The sequence below is a fragment of the Pongo pygmaeus genome, chromosome 7, assembly GCF_028885625.2.
Source record: "Pongo pygmaeus isolate AG05252 chromosome 7, NHGRI_mPonPyg2-v2.0_pri, whole genome shotgun sequence".
NCBI classification, from domain to species: domain Eukaryota; kingdom Metazoa; phylum Chordata; class Mammalia; order Primates; family Hominidae; genus Pongo; species Pongo pygmaeus.
In genome coordinates this window covers 121,092,150-121,098,076 of record NC_072380.2, presented here as the reverse complement: position 1 = coordinate 121,098,076, position 5,927 = coordinate 121,092,150, and the positions used below count along the sequence as shown (strand labels likewise).

Here is a 5,927-nt window from a genome sequence, read left to right as displayed (position 1 = left end):
TTCACATTTCAGATACAATGGAAAAGCAGATCCATGCTGGTGTTAGTATGCAATCTCATCCTACTACAAAAGGGTAAAGTCTCACCTTGGAGTACGTTTAATAAAAAGGCAAAGGGCACACAGAGATTTCAACAATTTTAAAGACAAAAAAAAAGGTCCCAACAATAAACTCAAAAGTCTATGACAAATAGGGGCTCTGATGAGCTGTTTGTAAATACTTTAGATTAGGTACAATTATACTGAAAGTCGTGTTTGTTTGAAATCTTTAAAAAAAAGTTCCTGTTGGCCTGGCGCGGTGGCTCACGCCTGTAATTCCAGCACTTTGGGAGGCCGAGTTGGGCAGATCACGATGTCAGGCGATCAAGACCATCCTGGCTAACACGGCGAAACCCTGTCTCTGCTAAAAATATGAAAAAAAATTAGCTGGGCTTGGTGGCATGCACCTGTAGTCCCAGCTACTCAGGAGGCTGAGGCAGGAGAATCGCTTGAACCCGGGAGGCAGAGGTTGCAGTGAGCCGAGATCACACCACTGCACTCCAGCCTGGGCAACAGAGCGAGACTTTGTCTCAAAAAAAAAAAAAAAAAAGTTCCTGTTAATCCTCAAATGGCACTTGTTATTGTTCAACATTTCTGTTAAATGCATGCATTGAATTACTTGTTACCCAAGCCAGAAGCTGCTTCTTACCATTTATCGTTTAGGACTTTAGCCGTCTTTTTCAACATCTATACCTTCTTGACCATCCTCGACCATCCTCTTTGTAGTAATTTTTCTGCCAACCATTTTAGTAGAAGTTGACAGCGATTTAAAGTTGCCCATCCCAGTACCACCAAATGAGGTGGAAGAGAATGAAGTGAGACCCCCGTGACCTGAATGAAGTAAATCCAAAGAAGTCAAAAACTTCCACGAAAAATTTCCCTGAAGACATCATCTGGGTTACGGAATGTGAAGCCAAACTCATGGAACTGTCAAAATGACTTCCACCACTTCTCCGCCAATGAATCCTTCTTTGCCATATTTTTCACAGATGTCCTGCTTTTTAGCATCTGACAGCACTTCATAGGCCTTGGCTACTTGTTTGAATTTTCTCTCTGCTTCTTCTTTATTCTCAGGATTTTTATCTGGGTGTTACTTCAGTGCCAGTTTTCGATATGCCTTTTTAATATCCTCAGTTGAGGCATGTCTCTGCATGCCCAGAACTTCATAGTAATCCACCATGTTTTAACAGATTGTTGGAACAGGTCCAAGGACAGAGGCGCCTGGCAGTGAGATACAGGGGAGGCGAAGTGGTGGCCCAGGTCTCCTCTAGGCTCCAGCACCGCTGTGCTGGTGGTAGCGGCCTGCTCCACTCTTCAAAAACAAAATCCAACTGACAAAATAACATCACTAAAATTTCATTAAATAAAAAATCACTAACATTAAATATAATCAAATAAAAACATAACTATTCCTCTAGCATAGCTACCTACAAATGCAGTAGGGTTTCCTAATTAAAACCGAAAAGAAAATAAACTCACCAAATCCCACCGGAATTCACTGAATGCGGCTAAAAAGTTTTTAAATATAAAACAGTGAGCTTGTTTTGTGAATAAGTCTGTGCATTCTTTTACTTGTTTATTTAAATTATAACTGCTGTGTTTAAATATTACAAAGAAAATAAATATATCCTTTATTGAAAGAAGTGGAAACAATAATTTTAAATGACTTAATTAGCTCTACCAATCCATTCAGCTACTGCTTTTTAGTCTGTACTAGCAGGAAACCATGACTTCCTGAATTTGGAAATGATGCATAGCCCCTAATAAACTTACACAATAATGTTGCCCATTTTTTCTTTCAAACGTAACAGCAACTGATCTTTATTCATTTTGTCTAAAGTAAAAATTTGCATATCATCTCAATTTTTTAAGCGACTTCTAGTAATATTTGAAGAGTATTCCAGGCATATCTTAGCAGGCAGGGGAGGAAGGTAGACCTACTGGTTTTATTTGCATGAGAATTTCAGGGGACTGATGGTAAAAGAAACATGCCTGGGCCTCTTGGGATTGAGGAGTGGCCCAGAAATCTGGGGATAATGACTCCTGCTTAGCTTCACAGGCATTATACTGTTTGAAGAGAAACTCATTTGAAGGGAAGAAGAGTCAAGACATTACATTGGGCTGGGCACGGTAGCGCACGCCCATAATCCCAGTACTTTGGGAGGTCAAGGCAGGAGAATCACTTGAGGTCAGGAGTTCGAGACTAGCCTGGCCAACATGGCAAAAAAAGGTACTAAAAATACAAAAAAAAAAAAAAAAAAAAATCAGCCGGGCATAGTAGCGCACTCCTGTCTCAGCTACTCACGAGGCTGAGGCAGGAGAATTGCTTGAACTCAGGAGGCAGTCCAGCCTGGGCAACAAAGCAAGACTCAAAAAAAAAAAAAAGGATATTACCTTGGTCCATTAGGTAAGTTAAGTGTTTATTTACAAAGGTAAATGGTTTTTAGTACAGTATAACGTGGTATCATTAAAATTGTAAGTCCAAGCTGCACAAAGAATGTGCGCCTAGGAAGAAGGAGAAGGTACAGCAATTACAATATTTATCAAATGGAAAAGCACATTACTAGAAGTGCCGTGGACCACTTAGAACACACTGTGACTATAGCAAAGAAGTTATATTCTGAGGAAAAAAATGAGTAATTTCTGCCCTACTGCTTCCCTTCACCCAACCGTTACCACCGATAGCGAGCCATGGTTTCTAACATTTCACAAGTGAGTCGACTCATTCTTCAAGTAACATGTTATACAAATAAAAGACCAATGAAGGGAAGCTCCTGTATTGGTTTTTTAGATAGCTGGTGAAACATTAGTTCTGGATGTGTGAAAAGGGTGTTTCTGGAAGAGATTAACATTTGAATCAGTAGACGAGGTAAAGAAGATCTGCTCTCAATAATGTGGGCAGGCATCATCCAATCCTTGGAACGCCTAGATAGAACAAAAAGGTGGAGGAAGGGTGAATTCTCTCTCTCTTCTTAAGCTGGAGCATTCATCCCCCTTCCTTAGACATTGGAACTCCTTGTTCACAAGACTTCAGATTCCAGGACTTACATCACTCCCCAGCACTGAGTTCTTAGGCCTTTGGACTCAAACTGAATTATACCACCAGTTTTCCTGGTTCCCCAGCTTGCAGACAGTGTATCATTAGACTTTTGGGCCTCTACGATTGCATGAGCCAATTCCCATAATAAAAATGTATGTGTATTATGGGATATATAGGATACACACACACACACACATATCCTGTTGGTTCTGTTTCTGTGGGGAACCCTGACTAATACAGCCTATCACAACAGTGTAGTTATAAATTTATGGACTACAAGTGTGATTTTGTTACATGCATAGATAGTGCACCAGCAAAATAAGGTTTAGAGTACCCATCACCCAAATAACATACATTGTACCTATTTGGTAATTTTTTATCATCCGTTCCACTCCTTCACCTTTCTGAGTGTCCGTTTTCCATCATTCCACACTCTATGTTCATGTATCACAACAGTTTAAAGCTAAATTGGGAGCAGTAAGACTGGTCAAGATTGATTGGATTTGGGATATAGTTTACAGATAGAACTGACAGAATTTGATAATAGATTGGGAATTCATAGAATGCAGGAAGTACTATCAGATGAGTAGATTTCTACAAGGAGCCTAGAGGACAAGAATTTAGGAGTCAGTTAATTGCACATCCTATGTTTTAGAAGTTCAAATCAATATGTATATAGAGCACATACATGTATATATGCACATACATATAGTTTTTTACATTTATTCATATTAAATTACCATATTAGTATATCAAAAAATGGTTGTCAAAAATTTTATGTGCTTAAACCAAATAAAAATAAATTCAAGAGTAATAAGCATATAAATGTTATTTAAAACCATAGCACTTAATCAGATTGTGTATCATGCTGGAGTAAATGGAGAAGAGACACAAAAACTGAGCCCTGGGACACTTCAACCTTTATAGATCAGGAAGATAAAAAGGAAGCAGAAAAGGGAACTAAGAAGAAGTAATGTCTGAGAAAAATTAGAAAATTTTGTCTTAGAAGACAATTGGAGGAAGTATTCCAAGGAGGAGGAATGAATCACATTTGACAAATGCTTTTAATAGGTTAAGTAACCTGAAGACTCAGAAATGACCATACAAATGAAACCAATTAGCTTTACAAAAGGCAATTCATTCATAATGTTGGAAAAAAAAGAAACATGTGTGCTCTAAAAAATAAATTCATTACTAACAATGTCAGTTGGTAATTGGCATATGATTTCTCAAAGTTTAGGCTTCCTTTTTTTTACAGTTTAGATATAGTGTATTTCCCCACCACCCTAATAGGTTTAAATAAGTATCTTTGTACATTAAGTCTATTGCTTAAATAATGCAGAAATATAAAATAAAATCTTTTTATTATTATTTTTTTTTTTTGAGACAGAGTCTGTCTCTGTCACCCAGGTTAGAGTGCAGAGGCTCGACCTCAGCTCACTGCAAGCTCCGCCTCCCAGGTTCACACCATTCTCCTGCCTCAGCCTCCCGAGTGGCTGGGACCACAGGCACCCGCCACCATGCCCGGCTAATTTTTTGTATTTTTTTAGTAGAGGCGGGGTTTCACCGTGTTAGCCAGGATGGTCTCAATCTCCTGACCTCGTGATCCGCCCGCCTCAGCCTCCCAAAGTGCTGGGATTACAGGCATGAGCCACCGCACCCGGTCCAGAAATATAAAATCTTAAGTCAGCAGATGGATTAGACTTCGAGCACCCAGAAGCATGTTCTGGTGGGAAATATCTGTACCCAGGAAATTAATCTTTACCCAGTCTCAGAATAAATGCTCAAAAGAAAAGTATTGAAGCTTTTTGTACCAGACACTTGGAACCTGTCGTGAAGAGATATATTGGCAGAATTATGCACAAGTGGTCAGGTAGGCAGATTTTTTAAAAGAAAAAAAGAAGACGGAAAATGCCAAAATTGATATGCCCAGCAAAACTTTCATTCTATGAAGTGATATGATGTATGGTTTCCTACTTTGTGTAACTGAATCTGTAAATTTCTATATCTTTCATCATAACAAAAATGCCTTCTGACCCTCACATTCATGCAAAGAAGAATATTACGTCCTAGGACAAAGAATCAGAGATTTAAAAAAATTAATGATCATAAATATATATGCACCTAACAATATAGTCTCAAAATATAGAAAATAATAATTTTAAAATTATAGAGAAATTTGTAGCTGGAAATTTTAATCCAGTTCTCTCAGAAATTAATAGTTTAAAGCAACCAAAAATAAATAAATACATAAAAAATTTGAATAACATAATCAATTATTTTGAACTAATAGCTATATAGAGACATTTACACCCAACAACAAAAAAAGAGAGAATGTATATTTAGCACATATAAAGCATTTGTAAAAACTAACTAGTACTAGAACAACTATGACATCAAAGAAGCCTCAACAAATACCAAGTAATTAATAGCATAAAGCTATCTTCTCTAACAATAATATGATAAAATTGAAAATTTATTATAATAAAATAGCTTTAAAAATCATATATATATGGAATATGAAAATATACAACTAAGTACTCTTGGGACAAAGAAGAAATAACGTCGAAATTATAATATACTTCAAATTGAATGACAATGAAAACACTACCTACCAAATGTTGCACCACAGCTTATGTTAAAAGAATATTTAGAGTTTTAAATGTACTTAAAAATAAGAAAGCTATAAAATAACTGAGTCAAAGATTGAGCCAGAAAACAATTACATAAAGCTTATTTTAAATAGTTAACAAAACTAAGTGGTAATTCTTTGAATAGATTAATAAAACAGAAAAGGCCCTAGTAATACTGCTTTTAAAAATATGGAAAAAATTACTAGCAATAAGCTATA

The 5,927-nt window shown here is 36.9% G+C and overlaps 1 pseudogene; it reads right to left on the bottom strand.

The window, feature by feature from the left end:
• Positions 1-703: 703 nt before the first annotated feature.
• LOC129043167 (dnaJ homolog subfamily B member 6-like) lies at positions 704-1,216 on the bottom strand (annotated as a pseudogene).
• Positions 1,217-5,927: the final 4,711 nt, after the last annotated feature.